This window comes from Equus przewalskii, chromosome 11, assembly GCF_037783145.1.
Source record: "Equus przewalskii isolate Varuska chromosome 11, EquPr2, whole genome shotgun sequence".
NCBI lineage: Eukaryota > Metazoa > Chordata > Mammalia > Perissodactyla > Equidae > Equus > Equus przewalskii.
In genome coordinates, this window is record NC_091841.1 from 17,776,818 (window position 1) to 17,800,413 (window position 23,596).

Sequence of the window (23,596 nt, forward strand, 5' to 3'; positions counted from 1 at the left end):
TCATTTCCATGTGATAAATGACCTCAGAGCACCAAGATCTTTGCAGAAGTGGAAGTTGCCATCCCCAACACGCTAACACTTTCTCCTATTTTTACTGAGCACCTGGAGATGACACACGACCATCACAAAAGTCATTTGAGTTATCCCAGGGGTCATAGAGTATAATTACTGGCAATATTTTTAAGAATGAGTCCAAATAATAAAGCAGATCCAGGCACACATAAAATTGAAGAGATAGATAAAGCAAACTACTCAATGGTGACTGAGTTTATCTTTATCTCAGGACCCTCCGCTGTAGATCATCTTCTTCGGAGTCTTCTTTTGGTCTACCTGGTCAATGTAGTGGGGAACGTTGGTATGATTTTCCTGATCATAGCTGACACTCAGCTGCATACACCAATGTATTTTTTCCTCTGCAACCTCTCTTTTCTTGGCCTGGGCTACGCCTTGGCAATTACTCCCAGGATGCTGGCTGGTTTCCTAACAAAACACAAAGTTATCCCATTCCCTGGCTGTGCCACTCAGTTTTCTTTCTTTATGGGTTTTGTGGATGCTAAGTGCTATGTCCTGGCTGCCGTGGCCTATGACAGTTTTGTGGCCATCTGTCAACCCCTCTACTATAGCACTCTCATGTCTAACCAAGTCTGCTTGGCTCTCATGCTGGCCTCTTACCTGGCTGTTCTGGTGAGTTTAGTTTCCCACACTTCTCTCACCTTCAGTTTGAGTTACTGTGGTTCCAGTATCATCAACCACTTCTGTGAAATCTCACCACTCTCGGCCCTCTCTTGCTGAGACACTTACATAAGCGAGACCTTATTCTTTAGTCTGTGTGGCTTCATTGAATTCAGCACCATCTTCATCATCTTCATCTTGTATGCCTTCATCCTCATTGTAATCATCAGAATGCACTCAGATGAAGGCCGCCTTAAGGTTTTCTCCACTTGTGGGTCTTACCTCACAGGCGTCACACTTTTCTATGGCACAGTTGTAATTATGTACCTGAGACCAACATCCAGCTACTCCCTGGAGCAAGACAAGTGGGCCTCTGTGTTCCACACTATTATCATCCCCATGTTGAATCTCTTGACCTACAGTTTACAGAACAAGGATGTGAAAGCTGCTTTCAAAAAACCAATTAGAAGAAAACCTCAATAGTAACAAAAAATGGAAATATGTTATCACCACAGGTAAATGATAGTGGTAGAAAGATGATGGCAGCAGATAGAAAATGCAAATAAATGTCCAATAAACACTACCCAGATTATCATCTGTTCACTGAGTGAATCTTACTTCCTGAAGAATTTTCTGATTTTCTGTAAACCTTAACCCTATGATCTGAAGGAAATAAAAATTAATGTTTTTGAAAGACATGTATATGTTACAGCAAGTATATGTTATAATTGAAAAAGCAGTTGCTTTAGAATCAGGAAGATCTTGGAATCTCATTTTTTTACATCTCTAATCAGTGACCTTGTTGCTAGAGGACTACCTTTTCTTTTTCTTAATTGATTGTTGTATCCTGTCAATAAACAAAGCCCTTTAAATTTCATTAAGTTCTTACAACAATTGTTAGAGGTAGGCATTATCTTTACTTTAAAAATGATAAAAGTAAAACCCAGACAGGTAAACAAACTTCTCAAAGGTAAGAGATAGAATCAAGATTTGATCCAATGGCCACTTTCCATTTTGACTAATGACAAACATTCAGGCTTTGGAATATTGGGAAAGAAGCCCTCATCTAGCCTCTGCTATTTTCTAGCTATATGATCTTGGGCAAGTTACTTGATCTCTGTAGGCCTCAGTTTCTTCATCTAGTAAATGGTAATAATAACACTTATCTTTTAGTATTTTTCAAAGGATATACTATAATCTCTGTAAAGAATCTGTCAAACAAAAATACTTAATAAACATTATTTGTTTTATTTTCCTTCATTTATATGTTAACTATCCATTATATGCTATCAATGCAACGCAATAAAGTGAGGAATTTGTTTTTCCATTTAGTTGGTGATAGAGCATGCATATCAACTTATAATGGCAAGAGATAAATGGATAGAAGTTGGGTCACCTTGGTCTTAGTGCCACTCCCACCAATGATTATCTCAGATAAATTCCATAATACCTCTGTACTTCAGTTTCTTTTCTTTTTTTTTTTTTGAGGAAGATTAGCCCTGAGCTAACTGCTGCCCATCCTCCTCTTTTTTCTGAGGAAGATTGGCCCTGAGCTAACATCCGTACCCATCTTCCTCTACTTTATATGTGGCATGCCTACTACAGCATGGCTTGCCAAGCAGTGCCATGTCCACACCTGGGATCTGAACCGGCAAACCCCGGGCTGCCGAAGTGGAACGTGCGCGCTTAACCGCTGAGCTCCGGGGCCAGCCCCTTTACTTCAGTTTCTTCATCAACAAAACAAGGATTATTATTTAGACCTTATCTATCCTATTAGTTTAAATGATAAATGAATGTCTTATGTTTGAAAGATCTGATTTCTCTTTCATATATTAAAAACTTTGTCCAGTAATAAAATCATAACAAAGGTAAATATGTCAATCACGTTCTCTACAATAGACTGCAAAAATCACGAGTTGGTGTTTTCTTTCCTTAACAAAGTGTTGGTAATCACTGTTGCAGAGGCTGTGAAAGGCAAAATTTGAGGGAGAAGTGGTTAAGAAGGGACATATAGCTGAGATTCAATTATGCTTCCTCCCAGATCAAGCTGTATAACCTTAAGGGAGATTTTCTTAAACAATCTGTGCTCAAGACTTAGTGGACAATATGATATTAAAGATAAATAGATAGATAGAGATATGAATGCATGTATTTCCTGACCTCATGCAATTTTATATTGACAAGGAGATAAGATAAAAATGCAAATGCCTTGATTCATAGGAAAAAAATTAACAAATAAATGCCAGCAGAGAATTGAAGACAAAGTGCTGTGGCAGCTCAAACTAGAAAGATAGCACTTCCTCTCAGGAGATCAGGATGCCTTTCTGAAGAAGGGAGCAACTTAGTTGTTTTTGAGGCATGGCCCCAAAATAAAGAGGGAGGCAAATGAGATAGGGAATGCCAGAAGGAGAAAACATAGTGAACAAAATCAAAGAGGTTGTAAATATGGGATGTGTCCATGGGCCATTTTGGCTGGGTGTCCAATGGCCAGGTTTGGTGGTGAAGCTGGAATGAAACTCAAGTTCTGACACCAATTTAAGGACACGGAAATTTTTGCTTGGTGAGTAGGAAGTATGCCACTTGTGGATTCTAGAGAAGATTCCTCTTTGCGCCCTGAAATTCTGTCACATATCCATTAGCAGAGCAATCTTTGGGAAAACCAGTGTCGCACCATAGCCCTTGGACAGGTAACTCTGAGTAGCCTGTACAAGTTCAAGCAGGTTCTAGATTATGTGCTTTTCTAAATGGGGCTTTGATAAAACTCTTACATTTAGCCTCACATCTGGTCTTCTCCCAGGGGAAGAAATTAAACTTAAGTCCCTACCTTTAATCTCTGCCTTAGAGAGGACAGCTGGAACAATTAGAGTCTAAGATTCCTTATCTATTTCATAGCTACCCGTCTTTCCCAACCCAGTAGCTATAAAATTTCCAAAGTCCTTTGCTCAGCATTTCCAGGCCCTCCTTTTTCTTAAACCACCTCTCTGCTATTATTGCTCCTTGCTATCATTGTGCAGCAGTTTCTTCTGTAAAAATATTTCTTGAATTACCTTCACATTTTTCTATCTCTGTCATTCCCAAGTTTGTCCTCTCTTCATTCTCTGCTTCTTTGATAGTTCCAACCCCATGTCTCAGAATGTCGAAACTCATCCCTTCCTTCCAGGACCAGCTTAAATACCACACCTTAAAAAGCCCACTCTGAGCTACTGGACTGGTAAAAAAAAAAAAAAAACTCTTATGAACAGCAACATCCTTTAACCTTTAATTTATAACTTTCTTATGGTTGTATGTGTGCATATTAGAGTAATGCACATACGTATGTAAATCCCTTAAAGGGAGACACTATGTAAGATGTATCTGGGTTTCTCCCATTGCATAGAGAGCTCATAATGGACACCTAAAGAATGCGTATGAAAAGAAAAGAGTGAGCTGGCATGTTTGTTGCCTAGACTGTTTCAAACAGCTACATGCTCTACAAAAATGGGCAGCCTCGTGAGAGGCTCTGGAGGCAGCTGTGTTGGTGTGTGTGGCTTAACTCTGTCAGATTAAGTATTAATGAGACTAACAATCTCCTTCACCAGACCTGGTTGTAGGAGACTGTAATAGGAACCCATAATGAAATCCACACTATGAATGACATTCACAGATAACATCTGAAATTCTACAGTTTCAGCTTTATCCCAGCCATTTCCTTCTATATACTCCTTCCCAGAAGTTCAATTCACATCGAACTGAAGTACACCATGAAATTTCTCCTTCTGTATACCATTGCTTATACTAGTCTTATGTTTCAAACACCACTAACCCGCCTACGAAACACATACGTCCGTTTTATGCCACAAATCGACCATCACCTCATCTATAAGTCATTCCCGGACTCATCTTCCAGAGTTTTCTCATCTGTCAAATGGTGCTAATAATACTTACAACATAAGCTTGCAGTGAGAACTAAGCAAGATATTATTACCATGGCCAGTTGTCATTCTAGCTCAAGGAAGTTTTGTTTTTTGCCTATTATCCTGGAGCAAGTGTCAATCGTGCTACCTTTCACTCTCAAATGTGCCCAAGTTCAGATATTAAAGTATATGGAAAACCTAAGTGGTATATTTAAGCACTTTGGGGTTTAATTAGATGGCATCTTTCCTCTGCCTGAGAGAAGTACTGTATACATAATTTTGCCATAACATTAAAATATATATGTTTGTGCATCGCTTAAGGACTTGGATACATTAAGTTGAGCTGACTGAAACTTCATTATGCAGCTCATGACTGCCCTCCTTAATACGAAGCCCTCCTTGGTACACTGTGGTACTTTAAGGTAGTCTAATTACTTATCCTCAAGTTCTGGGTTAAGAGAGCAACACATGTTCATTGAACAAATGAATGACTATTATCTGCTAGACTAGAGAACTACTGAAACCTAGTCCCAATTCTGGATCTCACTGAAATCTATTGAAAATATTGAATGTATGTATAAGATTCCAAAATTCATATGGAAACATTATTGGCCTCATATTTTACAATGATGAAACAGGATTTATGGAAATTTAAATAACATTCTAATGTGCTTTTAGTTTATAAGCAGCACAGCTGGGACTAGAATAATTTCTACTGATTCCTATTCCAGGGTTCTACATAATGGGGAAATGTAAAGCATGGTCATTCATTGTAGAGAGTGACAGGCATAATTAGAATTGAGGAAGAGATTTGGAGAACCTCTATAAAGGTCTAGTTCACAGCTATATTCAGTCTGATGATTTGATCATTTTGATTAGTCAGGATTTAGACAAGATTGCATTGTGAAGCACTTGTTGAAAGATTCACATTCACTTCTGACTATGGTGAGCCGAATCTTTGCAAGATCAAATGGGCTAGAGAAGTCCCTATAACAAGAATAAGTCAGAGAAAGACATAAAATAGGAGACGATATCAAAGAAGCAGTTCAGCTTTCAGATTATGCTGAAAGAGTGGTATTGATGAGCAATAATTAGGTTCACCATGACTTTCTTCCCTTTTAGTATTTCAGAATTCTCATACTTACTACTTGTAATAGTAATTTTTTTTTTTACTTTAAGAGGAAACATATCCATTAGGAAAATGGAAGCATGAGGTATGATGGTAGTGTTTATTTTATCCTCTATGCCTACAATGATAACATCAAACCTATCAACATTGCATTATTCTCCTTGAAATTAATCAACCAAATCCAAAAAGTGAAAATATAAAGCTATTTCAGAATAAATTTTGACAGATTTATATTATAGAAATTTTATAATAAATTTATAATAAATCTAACCTACAGAGGATAGAGATAGCTAGATATAGATAGATTGATTGAGAGATACTTAAAGATTATCTAACCCACCAACTGTTTCATTTTGTAAATAAAAGGAATGAGATCCACAGAGAAGTATTCTCATAATGCACAATAATCCTGCTTAATCAAGCACTGAAAAAATGTAGTTCATGACATTAGTCCATTCTCCAATTATTTTGTTTCCTCTAAGCTTTACTTTTATTTAAAAATGACCAAAGCACTAGTTAGTCTATTTCCTAGCTCTGTTGTCTTCATATTGTCATAATCCCAAACAACTGTAGGCAGGAAATAACTCAATAGGATATTTGAGGTTGTGAAGGATGAATAATTGTTGAGTTCACCAATTTTGTGTTAGTCTTAAAATTAACTGATGTTTGCTCCAGCAATGATTCTGACATACAGTACATAGAATTATCAGTTAAAAGTCTTAAATGTTACCTTTTCCTCTTATGTCAAAAGAAGCAAATATAGAAAAGGAAGGAAATTTGGATTGAAAAGGCTAGACAAGAACTAGGATAGGACATGGGCTGTATGGATGGCATTATTCTTCTTAGTTCACCTACCTCCAAGTTATTGATCAAAGCAAACTAGTCAAAATAAACTGATTAGGTCAAGTAATTGGTCTAAATAATGGCTTTTTAGAAAAGCAAGACAAAAGTATTTACTTCCACTTGTGTACATGTTTTGGCTATGTGTGGCCCCTATGAGAATGGTTTTGCAATTTTTTTGTGCAATTTTAAGTAATTCATCCATGTATGGAGTTTGAGAGGAAGAGGGATTGATAACTTTCATAAAAGAAAAACATATTTCATTTTATGTACTTTTAGACATTTCATGTTTCTTTTAAATGCTAATTTAATGCTATGTTTCCTATTTAGAAATAGGCAACTAAGTGTGTATTTGTTATTTGTTAGTATTTGGGAGCATTTTAAATGTCGCTTTTTACTTTAAATAAATTCTTCGAAGAAATTTGGTTAGAAGTATATGTTTCTAATCCTCATTCATGTATTAAGCACATGTACAATATATAAAGCCATTTGTAGACCAAGGAAAATATACAAATAAAATCCTACTGTTTAATGAATATGGATGTTTGGTTAGTGATTTTGCCTTTTACTTTTTAAATCTATTTTAAACCAGCGATGTCTACTTTTCTTATTCCATCAGAAATGCTTCATTTGCCAATTGTATATGACCTTTATATTTAGGTACAAGACATGGTAGCTTTTTAGTTGTTATGTACCTGTGACAGGGAAATTATATTCTTTTTATTTTATTCTAAATTGTGAAATAAAGTAAGAAAATTTTAGAAAATTTTATCTCTAATAACATTTTAGTCTAGGGCCATATGTAAACTTATTGAGTGTATTAATGCTAAATTATAATTTGCTATTCTCTTAATTCAAATAAAAATTATTTTTAAAGACACCACTGGTTGAAAAGCTTCAAAAGAAAGAAAATATTTGTTTCCACAAATTTGTGATTATATCTGTCTATCTGTGTTTCACACAGCATCCTGTGAGTCTTTTCAAAAACATAAGTTGTGTCATATCACCCTTCTTCATAATACTTACATTTTACTAAGAATACATCCTTACTTCTTACCTCAGTCAACTCAGCTCTGCATGGTCTGGCTGCTGCCTACCTCCCTAGCCAAACCTCCTGCTGCCCTGATTCTCACTAGTTTCCTTTATTCCTTCAAATAGAGCAAACTCTCTCACACCTCCACAGTCTTTGTTCACAACCACTAAAAAGTATGTCTGCTCAGTCTCACTCCTATCTGTCCTTCTGATCTTTGCATGCAGCCTCCATAGAGAAAGTCACCCTACCTACTATTGTCTGTCACTCTCCCTTGATGATTATTTCCTTTATTGCATTTATCAAAATTTGTCAGTATGTGTGTATACTATATGTATATTATAAATATTTATGTATATATGAGGAAAGGAAGTGTTTCTATTTTATTGAAAATTATATTATACCATCAGTCAGTATTATGTAGTGAATGAATGAATTAATCCATTAATGAACATTTGACCAAATCATCTGCTGGTGGTGATCATTATCTTCTTGTCTACATAATCAACCTAAAACTACCAGAAGCAAACAGATAAAACCAGATCTATTGATTAATTGAAAACAGGAATACCAAATACCAGGATTTGGAGGTAAGGGTAGAGTTAAGATGAAATTTAAATGAAGCAATATTTTGACAGATTCATTGCAAAGCAGGGCTGTATGTAAAGGGGTCAAAATCAGTTCTAAAACACAAAGTAGGTGTAGGGTCTTGTTTTCTTGGAAACTGCAAAGTTAAGAGAGATGTGAAAATACATTATCTGAAATCCTGTTCCTCAGTGCAAAATTAAGAATGCTTCCCTATATCAATGTGCTTTAGATCCTCCAGGAAGGACTAAGAATCCTCATGTTACTGATATAATCTCAAGCAGTTAATTCCAGATGGTCTATAATATTAGAGAACTAACATTTCTCAAATAGTAGGGAAATAGTAGTCACTAAATGAATGGAGTTATTTTGACACATTAAAGCTGTGGTTTGTTCTTGGGGGAGACATGTTTCCTGCTGAATTTTCAGCTGGATTTATGTGTCTTTTGTGAATGGCAGGGCAGATGTTGACAGTCCAAGCTCTTTTTTACTCTCTCACTTCATATTCAAAAGTCAATTATATTAGATTAACAGTTAAATTTAGTGTCACATTAAGAGCTCTCATGTCCTCTGTCTTGCAATAGCTCTCCTTAAAACCCCTTTCACATCCTGGTTCCTTAGACTATAGATCAAGGGGTTGAGCATAGGTGTGATCACAGTGTAGAACACTGCAATGATCTTGCCCCCAACACTGGAGGACTTCAACTAGGGTCTCACGTACATGAAGATGGCGGTTCCATAGAATAAGGTCACCAATGTCAGATAAGAGAGTGGAGAGTGCCTTGTGCCTCCCAGAGGCTGACTGCATCCTGTGAACTGATAGAAGGTCTGGGGCATAGAAAACAACAATGAAGAGAAAAGGAATGAAGACAATGATAACAGTGAAGATGAAAACAACCAGCTCAGTAAATGAGGTGTCCAGTGCAAGCTAACCTCAGAACAGAAGGTACTTCACAAAAAAAATGATTCAGGATGTTGGGCCCACAATAGGGCAAACTCAAGGTGAGGACATGGATAAACAAGGGACTCAGGAAGCTACTGGACCAAGAAATAGCTGCCAATGGGACACAGGTTCTTAGGTTCATAAGGACAGTGTAATGAAGAGGATGGCAAATGGCTACATAACTGTCATAAGCCATGACACCAAGGAGAACACATTCAACCATTCCAAAGTAGAGGGAGAAATACATTTGAGTAGCACAGCTGGAGAATGATATGGTCTTCTTTTTTTCCCACGATGTTGGATAGCATTTGTGGAACATTGGTGGGTGTGTAGCAGATATCTAGAAAGGATAAATTAGCAAGGAAAAAGTATATCAGAGTTTGGAGATGAGGTTCCATCTGGATAATAATGATAATAATAATATTATCAGCCACAATTAATAAATAGAATAAAAATAACATAATAAAAGGAATGAGCTGCATCTTTGGCTGAGGGGAGAGCCCTAGGAGCACATATGCAGTCACCATGAAGTTTGCTTTTGTCATATCCATTTTTCAGGCCACTCCCCTCTTATAGAACTATCCAGTCACCTGAAGACAGAAAGCAAATGCCCTTTATGTCACAATGTTGGGAATTCAAGACATAGTAAGAAAGCAAAGAGAAGTATTGGTCTGAGATTATATCTTGAATATCTGAATTGTACCACAAATGGAAATCTTTTCTTTGGCTTGTGGAAGGAATATTCTCTTGATGAGATTAAGAATTTCAAACTCAAGTGATCATTAAGTTAAGCAGATACTTTTGCCTTTTCTCTAAGAGTATGCTCTTTTGCCCATTCGTAATATTCCTAAACCCTACATATTTTTCAAAGCTTTTCTCATGTCTCATCTCTTCAAAAATATCATATTATATCTTTGTTTTACACCTAACAACAGAGCAGCATGGTGCAGCACTCAAGCAAAAAGCAGTGAGGGACATTGTTTCATGTGGCATCCATTAACCTAAAAGTAAAAGCAGAAACAGCAGCCTATGGTTGTTCTATATCATCCTGACCTGACCCTCTAGTGCTTAGACATTGTGATACCCTAAAGAACAAAGACTGTGCACACCAACAACAAAACCAGCCATAGGTGTCACTAGTTGCCAATTTTCCCAGCTCCATCAATTCCATATTGTGGGGTCTTGGATGGTTTCATTATGTATAAATTGACAATAATGATAGAACCATTTCTTAGGAGTAAATCAATGTGTATAAAACTTTAAGACACTATCTACCTATAGGAAACAATACACAAATAACATCTATTATTAATAGCCCTAATAACATATAGTAATGCTACATTTATCTATAATTCACTTCTCTAATACAAAAAACATTTCATAGAAATAATATTATTAAAAAAGATCCAAACAAGTTAACGGTTCTGGCTCCATTCACTGAGAGTTTCTTAGTCCCCACCTTGTGCCTACTTACACTTAGTTTATGCACAGATTTAGTATGTTTAGTACATTTGGTCAACTGACTTGCAGCCTGTCAACAGATTGAAAGTAGTGACTTACAAAGATATGAGGTAATGAAGAGTTCTAGAGTTGGGCACAGTTACAACAGCAAGAGGAAGCTGCCAATCATTCATCTACTCATTTGTTCATTTGTCTTTTTACTTTTCTTCTTCTTTCCAAAAATATCTCTTTGATAATCTAGTATGTACCAGGTACTGGGCACATGCTGAGTACATACAATAGACATTTTCAATCGCTTGTAGAATTTATGGTCCAGTGGAAAGTTGCCATGAAGGAAAAAAACTGACTTCTGAGGGAGTGGAGAGTCTTATAGAGAAGACATTTAAGAACCAAGCAAATAGTTGCAGGTCATGAAAAAGACCACTTTATGCAAACTCTCCCTTGTCAAGTAATATTGGTTCTCATGTAATATGTTTTAGAGGGTTTTCTTACATTTTGATTTAAGTCAGGGTATTTCAAATCAAACAATTCAATGAACTGGTTAACTAAACTATCTAATATATGAAATCCAGTGATAAAGGAGGGATGGGCCTGGAAATAGGAAAGAGAGAAGGTAAGTCAAAGTCCTGTTTTCATCAAGAGTAGCAAGAAAGGGAGTAAGAAGGAGAGGTTCCCATACCCCCCTCCAGGTCCTCCACACAGCACTAAAAGGTTCTGCTGCAAAATGAGAAATGTTCTGATGATTTGTAGGAGTGATTATAATGACAACAAGTGGCATCCACAGTTAGTTTCTCAGTTGACAGCAAGATGGCACACAATTGGGAGACTGCATGACTAGTAGTGAAGTGGGATCTGCCATCGGAGAGCTGAGGGTATACGCCTGGCTCCACCACATGTCAGCTGAGAGCTCTTGCACAATTCATGCCACCAATCTATGCTTAACCTTCCTAATCTGTAGGATGGGGGCAAGAATAACATCAACATGGAGTTGATGGATGAGGTAAATGAGATAATGCACGTAAAGCTCCTAGAACAGAGTTAGGCGTATATAGTAATGGCTCAATACATATTAACTATTATTATTAGGATCCAAGTGATCCTCATTAGAGGATTTTTGTTAAGTCCACAGAACAAGAATTATTGGCAATCTTCACCCTCCTTCCAATGATAGAGAGACTAAGTCTTTAAGACAGTAAACAACTTGTCCAAAATCACTTGAAAGGAAGTACTAGATATACATGCAAGCACCTACAACACATTGTATATAGTATATCTATATCTATAGTAAAAATAAACACCAAAAATAATACTCTTGGTTCCAGAGCATGTGTGTATAAGTAGAATTGTATTCACATAAAGGAACATAAATAAATTGGGTCAACATTTAAACACTGTCTATATTTTGAAGACTCAAGAAACTAATATAGTACCTTAGTTCCTCTAAATGAAAGATATCTCAAAGAGCATTTTTAGTCACTTCGTGGCTGCAACTACTGAAAGTCAGATAGAACCCATTCAATTCTCAGTTTTTTAAGATACATTGTTTCTGTTATCAGAACACACAAAGTTGCATCTCCAACGTAAGAATAAGAGGAATAGGAATAAAAGCACTTCTGTAAATAAATATAGCACCCACAATATGAAGCAAAATCATCAAATTAAGCATGAGGCTGCAAAAGCCCTGCATGTTTTGTAATTACCTGTGGATTCTATGTAGGTATCTCAATCAAGCAAGCAATCACCTAGTTAACCATAAACCCTTCATTTTACCTCACAAGGCAAAACCTACTATTGCCAAATGCCTTCTTCCAACTTGTCTGCCTGGAAAACTCTTATTCAGTCTTTTAAATACTAAGCATGCATGGCATCTTCTTTGAAACACTCCTCAATTTAATTCACCCAGACAAAGTTAATCAGAGCCCCCTCTGCAGAACCACCTCCATTCTTTGAACAGACTCTATTGTTGTGTGTGTGTGTGTGTGTGTATGAATAAAAATTTATGTCTGTCTCTGCTATTGACTTTGGATTCAAAGGGATCCTGTTTTTTTTTTAATGTTTTTCCATTCCTTAGCACATAAGAAGCACTGTTAAAAGTTGATAAAACTTAAATAAACCATTCCTATTTGTTAAATCCTGCTCTTCTTAAGCCTTGAGCTCAGATTAAGAATAAATTCCTGGTAATCATGACGTTAGTGAAAGAATAAAGTCTAGCAAGGTCATTTACTCCCAAATAGTTTCTTTTTCTGAACAACACTGTCTCATGCTTAAAAAAGCTATCTAATTCAGTCTGAAATAAAAGAAAAACAATTAATGTGATGATATCAAGAAGGTACAATGAGTGCTAACTAATATTTTACTCAAATTTCAGATTATTTTTGCATCGTAGAGACACAGCATATTAGTCATTTTATGTATCCCATAGATAATTGACTCACCTTTCCATTCTGCAAGTCACAAGAAGAAATAAAAAATACACTTGACACCAAACTAGAAAAAATTAATGTTCCTTCATAAATTCAGGATTTTCAAAAGCTAATTATTTAACATCTGTAATTTAAATCACTAGTATATTGTTTTCTCCAGTGTGCAATTAAATGGCTTATTAAGTTTGGTAGAAAGAGTTCATACATAGCAATGATATTGCTGGTCTTTGGTAATAGATCATTTTCCAGGACTAATTTTGCAAGGCCTTATAGTGTAGGGGTGAGAATCAACTCTGGAGAAGGACAACCTGAATATGAATTCTGATCCTGCCATTTTTCTACTGGGTCACCTGGGTAAATTTTTAAACTTCTATAAACCTCGCTCTTCTCCTGTTAAGTGGGAACTAGATTAGTATTTAATTCATAGGATTATCTTGATTACATTAGAAAATACATCCAGCAGTTTTAGCATAGTATTTGACACATAGTAAGAACTTAATATATTGCAGCTAACAATTATATAAACTTCAGGAATTTTCAATTTGCTAGAAATATACTTGTGTTGTAAGAGTGAAAGCCCTGTTAGATACAATCATATGGGAAGTAGTTGCTATATCACTGTAGAGACATAGAAAGCCTACACAAGCTCATATAATCCCTATGTGTGTTTAGTATTGCCAGACTTTGTGATGCCCTTTCATTGTTTATCAGTTCATTAGTAAATGAAATGTATTATTAGAACATCAATTTAGAGGCCAGCCCAGTGGTGTAGCGGGTAAGTCTGCACACTCTGCTTCAGCGGCCTGGGGTTGGCTGGTTTGGATTCCAGGCACAGACCTAGCACTGCTTATCAAATCATGCTCTGGCAGGCATCCCACATTACAATAGAGGAAGATGGGCATAGATGTTAGCTCAGGGTCATTCTTCCTCATCAAAAAGAGGAGGATTGGCAGCGGATATTAGCTCAGGGCTAATCTTCCTCAACAACAACAACAACAAAAAGAAACATCAGTTTAAGAACTAAGGTTAAGGACTAAGAAGAAGATTAAAAATAGCATAATTTTTCTGCCCCTTACCTAATTAAGCAAGAACATTAGGAAGGAAAACCAGGAAACCCATAAATATTTTTTCTAATGAATCCATCACTGAGTTATGAAAATTTTGCTAGAAAAGGAATGATCGTTTCTTGAATAAAAACACCACTTACAGTGTTTACAAACTGCACTAGAGGTGGTAATTTACCTCTTAGAATAAATTAGTTTCACAAGTCCTCTTGAACAAATAATTGGGATCTGCTTGCGTTATAGCATGGAGGAGAAAGAAGAAAATATGAAAACAGGGGATCCTGAAAGGTCATCTCCAAGAAAGGACCAACCCCTAACATCAATTAGAATGCTACGTTGGAAAACATCACAAAAATGTTAACAAATTTTGATGCTTAGTAGGGGCAAATAAATCACCCGCCCAACTCCAGAGAAAAGTTTTCCTGGTGAAAAAATAAAAATCATCAAAAAGAGCTATTAATTATTACCCATTAGAATTCTCTATTAAATGAAAATAATTTTTCAGTATTTTGCTGATAGTAAATCACATCTTCACAACTCCCAAATCTGTTTATATACATTTTAAAGATGAGAACATTGAACATCAGCTATACAACTTTATCAAAGACAGTGTATTTAGCAGAGCCATAATTTGTGCTCGTCTGCCTAATTCCAAAATTTCCTTTAGTGAGGTAACTTCTAGTTTCATTTTACTGTTACTATTATCATGTTTTTATATCTCAATAGGGAATTGTAAACATAGACACAGGAAACAAAATGTACCTAAGACCATACTTGATGTGTAGAAATAATCTGCTTCAAAACTGTCCTCACCACATACCCATGCAAATAAAAATATAAAAGATAAAACAGACATGATACCCATTTGCAAAAATTACAATTCCATGAAGATAAAATAAATCTTCTTTTATGATAGCCACAAATGAAATACTGCTATAAACCAACTCAGCCCTTTAATAGATTAAAAGTAAAGGTAATGAACGCATACACAGTGAAATCCCTGAGTCATCTAAATTTTTCTCTTTTTAGGACCTTGGGCTGAATTTTGGATTCTAGAGGGATCATGTCCCAGGCCAGTAATTAAGATTTAATTATTTGTTCTGAGGGACTCCTGATTGATGCATTTGTTGGCTGTTCCTCTCTTCTGTCTCATCTGCATATGAAACTTTACCATGGTTAAACCTGACATGCCTTCCAAAAGGCAAGGTGTCCTCATATTCCTGTATTGCTTAATACTGATAATCTTGAAAATGGGTGCATTTATCAGAAAAACAGCACAACTTAAAATTCAGCCTTCAGAGACCATCCAAGTGGAATTTGGAGATGGTTGTGATCCTAGTATATTCCTAATTATCTGCATAGCAAATATGAACCTTAGGTTCTCTTCTCCCTGATCATAGAAAACCCTAGAAGCACCTACTATTGCACAGCATCTAAACACAAACTGTTCTTTTTAAATTTATTTATATTTGTTTACTTTTCTGAAGTGATTCTATTGAGATTATAATGGTTTATAAAATTGTACAGTTTCCACTGTGCAATCTTGTTTATCAATTTCTGAATACACGCCATTGTGCTCAACCCAAGTAGTCTAAATTTTATCCATCATGGTGCATATGTGCCCCTTTATCCCTCTCACCCACTTCCCAACTCTCTTCTCCTCTGTTAACCACTAATCTGCTCTCTTTATCCATGTATTTGTTATCTTCCACATTTGAGTGAAAGCACGCAGTATTTGTCTTTCTCTATCTGGCTTATTTCACTTAACATCATACTCTCAAGTTTCATCCACGTTGTTGCAGATGGGATGATTTTGTCTTTTCTGTGGCTGAGTAGTATTCCATTGTATGTACATATATCTCATCTTGTTCATTCATTCATCTGCAGAAGGGCATGTGGGGTTCTTCCACATCTTGGCTATTGTGAATAAGACTGCAATGAACACAGGGGAGCATAAATCTCTTTGGATCATTGATTTCAAGTTCTTTGGATAAATATCTAGTAGTGGGATAGCTGGATTGTATGGTATTTCTATTTTTAATTTTATGAGAAATCTCTATACTATTTTCCACAGTGCCAGCACCAGTTTGCCCTCCAACCAGCAGTGTGTGAGCTTTCCCTTTTCTCCACATCCTCCCCAACATTTATTGTTTTTTATATTGGTAATTATAGCCATTCTGACCAGTGTAAGGTGATATCTCATCATAGATTTGATTTACATTTCCCTAATAATTAGTGATGTTGAGCATTTTTTCATGTGTCTGTTGGTCATCTGTATATCTTCCTTGGAAAAATGTTTGTTCATATCCTCTGCTCATTTTTTGATCATTTTTTTGTTTTGTTTTGTTGTTGTTGAATTGTATGCATTCTTTATATATTTTGGATATCAACCTGTTGTCTGATAAATGATTTGCAAATACTTTCTTTCTCCCAGTTGGTTGTCTTTCCATTTTGTTCCTGGTTCCTTTGCATTGCAGAAGTTTTTTAGTCTGGTATAGTCTCATTTGTTCATTTTTTTTCTTTTGCTTCCCTTGCAGAAGTAGATATGGTATTTGAAAATATATTGTTAAGACCGTTGTCAACGAGTGGACTGCCGATATTTTCTTCTAAGGGTTTTATGGTCTTAATTCAAATCTTTAATCCATTTTGTGTTTATTTTGGTGTATGGTGCAAGACAAAGGTGTACTTTCGTTCTTCTGCATGTGGCTGTCCAGTTTTCCCAACAGCATTTATTGAAGGAGACTTTCCTTTCTCCATTGTATGTTCTTGGCTCCTTTGTAAAAGATTAACTGTCCATAGATGTGTGGTTTGCTTTCTGGGCTTTAAATTCTGATCTATTGATCTGTTTGTCTGTTTTTGTGCCAGTATCATGTGTTTTGTTTACTACAGCTTTGTAGTATGCTTTGAAGTCAGAGATTATGATGCCTGCAGCTTTTTTTTTTTTTTTTTCCCTCAGAAGTGCTTTGGCTATTTGGGGCTTTGTGTCATTCCATATAAATTTTTGGATTCTTTGTTCCATTGCTGTGAAGAATGTCAGTGGGATTCTTATTGGGATTGCATTGAATCTGTAGATTGCTTTGGGTAGAATGGACATTTTAACTACATTTATTCTTCCAACCCATGAACATGGAATATCTTTCCACTTATTTATGTCTTCTTCAATTTCTTTTGACAATGTCTTATAGTTTTCAGTGTACAGCTTATTCACCTCTTTGGTTAAGTTTATTCTTAAATATTTTACTGTTTTTATTGTGATTGTAAATGGGATTGTATTCTTGATTTCTCTTTCTGCTAGTTCATTGTTAGTGTATAGGAATGCAACTAGACTTTTTTAATTGATTTTTTACCCTACAACTTTTCTGTAGTTGTTGATTATTTCTAATAGTTTTTTGGTAGATTCTTTAGGGTTTTCTATATATAGAATCATGTCATCTTCAAATTGCAAAAGTTTCACTTCTTCCTTTCCAATTTGGATTCCTTTTATTTATTTTTCTTGCCTAATTGCTCTGGCCAATACCTCCAGTACTATGTTGAATAGGAGTGGCAAGAGTGAGCACTCTTGTCTTGTTCCTGGTCTCAGAAAGATGGATTTCATTTTTTCACCATTAAGTATGATGTTGACTATGGATTTGTCACATACGGCCTTTATTATATTGAGGTACTTTCCTTCTATACCCATTTTATTGAGAACTTTTTTTAATCATTAATGGATGTTGAATCTCGTCAAACCCTTTCTCTACATCTATTGAGATTATCATGTGACTCTTATTCCTATTTTGTTGACATGATGTATCACATTGATTGATTTCGGATGTTGAACCATCCCTGTGTCTGTGGTATAAATCCCATTTGATCGTGGTTTATGATCCTTTTAATTTATTGCTGCATTCGGTTTGCCAATATTCTGTTGAGGATTTTTGCATTGAAATTCATCAGCAATATTGGCCTGTAGTCTTCCTTCTTTGTGTTGTCCTTGTCTAGTTTTGATATCAAGGTAATTTTGGCCTTATAGAATGTGTTAGAAAACATTCTATCTTCAATTTTTCACAATAGTTTGAGAAGGGTAGTATTAAACCTTGTTTGAATGTTTGTAGAGTCCTCCAGAGAAGCCATCTGGTCCCGGACTTTGCTTTTTGGGAGATTTTCAATTACTGCTTCAATCTCTGTATTTATGATTGGTCTATTCAGATTCTCTATTTCTTCTTGATTCAGTTTTGGGAGGTTGTATGAGTCTAGGAATTCATCCATTTCTTCTATGTTATCGAATGTGTGAGCATATAGTTTTTCCTAGTATTCTCTTATAATCCTTTGTATTTCTGCACTGTTGTAATTTCTTCTCTTTCATTTCTAATTGAACTTATTTGCAACATCTCTCTTTTTTCTTTGGTGAGTCTGGCTAAGTTTGTCATTTTTGTTTTTCTTCTCAAAGAACTGGCTTGTAGTTTGATTAATCTTTTCTACTGTTATTTTTACTCAGTATTTCATTCATTTATGCTTTTGAATTTTATTATTTCCCTCCTTCTGCTGACTTGGGGCTTTGATCGTTCTTCTTTTTCTAGCTCTGTTAGGTGCATTTTAAGATTACTTATTTGAGATCTTTATTACTTGTTGAGCTAGGCCTGTATTGCTATGAATTTCCCACTTACGAACACTTTTGTTGCATTTCATAATGGTTTACATGTTGTCTTTTCATTTTTGTTTGTCTCCAGGTATTTTTAAATTTACCTTTGATTTCTTCAATGATCCAATGGTTATTTAATAGCATGTTGTTTAGTCTCCACATATTTCTGACTTTTTCAGTTTGTTTCTTCTGGTTTATTTCCAGCTTCATAGGACTGTGGTCAGAAAAGATCATTGAGATGATTCCAATGTTCCTAAATCCACTGAGGATTGCCTTGTTTCACAAAATATGGTCTATCTTTGAGACTGATCTGTGTGCAGTTGAGAAGAAGGTATATTCTGCTGTTTTTGGATGGAATGCTCTCTATATAACTGTTAAGTCCATCTGATCAAGTGTTTCATTTAAATGTACTATTTCCCCGTTGAATTTTTGTCTGGATAATCTCCCTATTGATGTAAGTGGGATGTTGATGTCCCCTACTATCATTGTGTTGCTGTTAGTTTCTCCTTTTAGGTCTGCTAATAATTGCTTTATGTACTTTGGTGCCCCTGTATTAGGTGCATATATATTAATAAATATTGTGTCCTCTTTGTTCAATGTCCATTTTCTCATTAGATGCTTTCCCACTTTGCCTCTCATCATTTTTTTTAACTTGAAGTCTGCTTTGTCTGACTTAAGACACCTGCTCTCTTTTGTTTGTGATTAGCTTGGAGTATCGTCTTCCATCCCTTCACTCTAAGCCTATGTTTGTCTTTAGAATTGAGATGCATTTCCTGGAGGCAACATTTTATTGGGTTTGTTTTATAATCCATCCAGCTATTCTGTGACTTTTGATTGGAGAATTCAATCCATTTACATTTGAAGTGATTATTGACATATGAGGTCTTAACACTGCCATTTTATCTCTGTTTTTCTGGTTGTTCTGTTTCCATTGTTTTTCTTCCTTTGAATTTCTGACTGCCTTTTCATTGTTTTAACTGGGGGGGGATGGCATTCTCAGTTTTCTCTCTTTTCTTGAATTGTGCATGTGCTCTGATTCTTTTATTTAGTGGTTAGTGTGAGGATTGTATAAAAGATATTGGAGATGAGATAGTCCATTTTCTCAAAACCTCTTATCTTCATTAACCTAAGCAAATTCCTTCCTTTTCCTCTACCATTCTGAGTTATTGTTATTACAAATTGTTTATTTTTAATGCTGTGAGTTTGTGACTAAGTTGAAATATTTATCATTACTTTGATGTTTTCTTTCCTTTTCTCCTTTAAGTTGTAATTGAGTCTTTGCCTCCCCATTCGGGTAGGGAGCTTCAGCTTTCTGATCATGTGTGTCTATTTATCTCCTTGCTCAGAGCTTTGTAGAACTTTGCCCTTTTTTTTTTTTTTTTTTTTTTGCCAGTGTGAGGGCATCTTTAATTATTTCTTGTACGGGAGGTCTAGTGGTGATGAACTCCCTCAGCTTTTGTTTATCTGGGAAAGCTTTTATTTCTCCATTGTATCTGAAGGACAGTTTTGCTAAATAGAGTATTCTTGGCTGAAAGTTTTGTTCTTTCAATGTTTTGAATATATCATTCCATTCTCTCCTAGCCTGTAGGGTTTCTGCCAAGAAATCCCCTGAAGGTCTGATAGGGTTTCATTTGTAGGTTATTTTCTTCTGCCTTGCTGCTCCTAATAGTTTTTCTTTATCCTTCACTTTTGCAATTTTTACTGGTATATGCCTTGGAGAAAGTCTTTTAGCATTGATGAAATTAGGCATTCTATTAGCTCCATTTATTTCTAGATAGGGAATCATTCTCAGGTTTGGGAAGTTCTCAGCAATTATGTCTTTGAACAAGGTCTCTGCTCCTTTCTCCCTCCCTTATCCCTCTGGAATACCTATCATCCTTACCTTGTTTTTCCTAGTTGAGTCTGATATTTCTCAAAAAATTTCTTCATTATTTAAAAATTTTAGTTCTATCTCCTCCTCCATATGTAGAATTTATACATTTTTCTCCTCTAGAACACTAATTCTCTCCGCCATAACATCAGTTCTATTTCTTAAGGATTCTAGATTATTTTTTATTTCATTAATTGTGTTTTTCATATCCAGAATTTCTGCCTGATTTTTTAATACTTTCAATCTCTTTGGTAAAGAGATTCATTTTACTGCTGAGCTCCTTGAATTCTTTCTGTGTTTTCTTGTAAGTGGTTGAGTTTCCTTATGACAGCTATTTTAGTTTGTAAATTCTCTGTCATTTAGGTTGTAAATTGTCATTTTCCTTCTGTTCTGAATTGTTGCTGACATTTCTCATGGTGTTTGATGAACAAATCCTTTGTTTGGGCATTTGTGGTTGTTTTAGGTCACAGATTCCACTATGGGGAAGCAGGAGCAGAGTTTCTCACCCCACCCCATCTGCTGGAAGCTTTGGTGGTATTATGGGTGCTTGCCCCAGCCTGGGGTACATTCAGGAGCTTGGGTGGACTGTGCTTGGTGAGTGGGGTTCCTTCCTGGGCCAAGAAAAGACCACTCTTTGATGCCACAGGGGCACTATGAGCTCCCTCTCCCCTCCAGGAACGTGATCACCAGTGGGCTCAAAGTTGCTGCCACCTCTTCCCACGGCTACCTGGGTCACATTCCCTCTATGGGAGCTCAGCAGTACTGTGAGTGCTCATGGGCCTGGAGTCTATTTTCCCCAGTGTGTAGATCTGCTTCAGTCTCTGCTTGAGGTCCGCAGGACCACTATACTTGGATTTTGGGGCTTCTTTGCTGAGACCAAAGCTAGGGCAACTCTTTGGTGCCACAGGGGCACTATGGGCTCAACCTCCCCACCTTGAAAGTGAACCTGAGTGGGCTTAATGCTGCCCAGGACACATTCCCTCTTTTTCAGCTCAGCATCACTATGAGTGCCTGGTCTGGCCTACAGTGTGTTTAGCCCAGTGCATAGATCCGCTGTGGTCTCTGATTACAGTTCTTGGGACCACTGTGATTGGTGGGCAGGGCTTCCTTGCTGGACGAATCTAGGCCACTCCTTGGTGGCACAGAGGCATGGTGGGCTCCTCCTCCCTGATGGGATAGTGATTGGGAGCATGGACTAAGGATTACCACTGCTTCCTCTTAAGTTCACTCTACTTCCTGTTCCCACCTTTGGGGTCCTTGCACCAGGCTAGAAATCATTTGTGTGGGTGCACAGTGCTTCTGGAGGAGAGCAGGGCATGCTCACTTCTCTCTGCCACTTCCCGTGGGTCCAGTCCATCCAGCCTCCATTGTAGAGCTTCACGTGTCTCTCAGGCATCCTTTTGTGTTTTGTGAGCTTCCGCCATTGGTCAGTGAATGTACATTTGGTTGTAGTTCAAAAGGGGGAGAAACAAAGTAATCAGCTCACTCTGCCATGTGGCTGATGTCCACCTATGAATTAATTTTTAATATGTTTCTATGACTATTGACTAGTTGAAACCATCACTCTCTATTCCCTTAACAAGTATTTTTATAAGTACTTTTATCCCCCAGAAGCATTAGCACAAAGACTCAGAGGCAGCCATGAATAATTCCATGCAAGTAGACTCAGCAAGCATAATCTCTTCAATTTCTATGTCTTTTACATATGTTTCTCAATTAAGGAAAATAGATCAAGTCCTCATAGACATGATTTTTGTGAATCACTGTATAACTCCCAGGGCTCCTCTTTTATTTTATAGGAGTGAACATACAAGGACTTCTTCATCCAAATTTTCACAATCAAACACAATTATTACAATAAAAAATAATAATAACTGTAATGAGGTGAGACAACTTGAGAAATGAAAGCCTATGAGTACACATTTTTCAAACAATAAAAAAATTGTGTAGGGAATATGTACAGGTAGTGATAAAACAAAAAGACAAATATAATGAGTAGTTTTTAATTTTTATTTTTAAAAGTGAAGAAATATTGGTGGAATTTATGTGACTAAATCATGAATATGTCTGTTTCTATCAGGATAAGTAGTAACTAAATTTTAAAAAATGCAATAAAGTGAAATTTAAGTAAATAGATCCCCCAAAATGTAGGGGCTCCATGCAGAGCAGGAAAGATTCATCAACACTGGTAGTGATAAACATTGATCTGAAAAGTAAATCCAAGGTATATAATCCCTACTGGTTGTAACACATACTCACTCAATAGAGACAGGGCCCAACAGTATAAGTCCAAGGTGTTTGATTTAGACAATGTTCTAAAATAAAAAGCTATTTATGCCAACTCAGATTATCATTTTCTAAAAGATACACCCATATTTCCCACTAATAATAAAAATCCTATAACATATATTCTTTTTAACCAATGTTAACATGTGTAATTATGTATTAGAGTGGCAGAAAATCAGTTATTTAATGTTGTTTATGTGAAACTAGAAAGTACATCATTCCAGAGGGAAATATTGGTTACAAAAGAATAAAATTGGTGTAATAAACCTATCCTTAAAACATCCTAGTATCATAAATCCTGATACTTCACTACAAAAAAGAAGCTCAGACTACTGGTCCAGAACTCTTGTTTTAATCCTTTCAGGAGAAACAACCAAATCCTGTTCTCCAAATAATTATTAATATATACTCAGATAGTGTAACTTTCACTGGCCTAAGTGTTTAGTCATATTATTTTGTGTATGGAAAAGTAGTCTTAACTTCAGAATCAAGCCTAAATAACATTAACAAGACCCTAGTAAGAAGATAAAGCACAGCTAACAATAATCTTAGGAAGACATAAACATAAATAAGAAGATAATAAAAATGCAGTTAAACAAGTGGCAATGATGTTTTAGAATATGTTTAAGTCTGACAGTAAGATTTTAGCTGATTGTTGGGAATGCTTCATCTGCAGTTTATAGTAGTGAAACATTCAAAAGAATCTTCCATGTTGATTTGAAATTACAATAGAAATTCCAAGGGAAGTTTATTATTCAAATCAGAAATGAAGTTTGAAG

At 36.1% G+C, this 23,596-nt stretch overlaps 2 pseudogenes; one reads left to right on the forward strand and one right to left on the reverse strand.

The window, feature by feature from the left end:
* Positions 1–186: 186 nt before the first annotated feature.
* LOC103565034 (olfactory receptor 5AR1-like) lies at positions 187–1,155 on the forward strand (annotated as a pseudogene).
* A 7,555-nt stretch (positions 1,156–8,710) lies between these two features.
* On the reverse strand, positions 8,711–9,643 carry LOC139074588 (putative olfactory receptor 2B8; annotated as a pseudogene).
* Between the last annotated feature and the right edge of the window lie 13,953 nt (positions 9,644–23,596).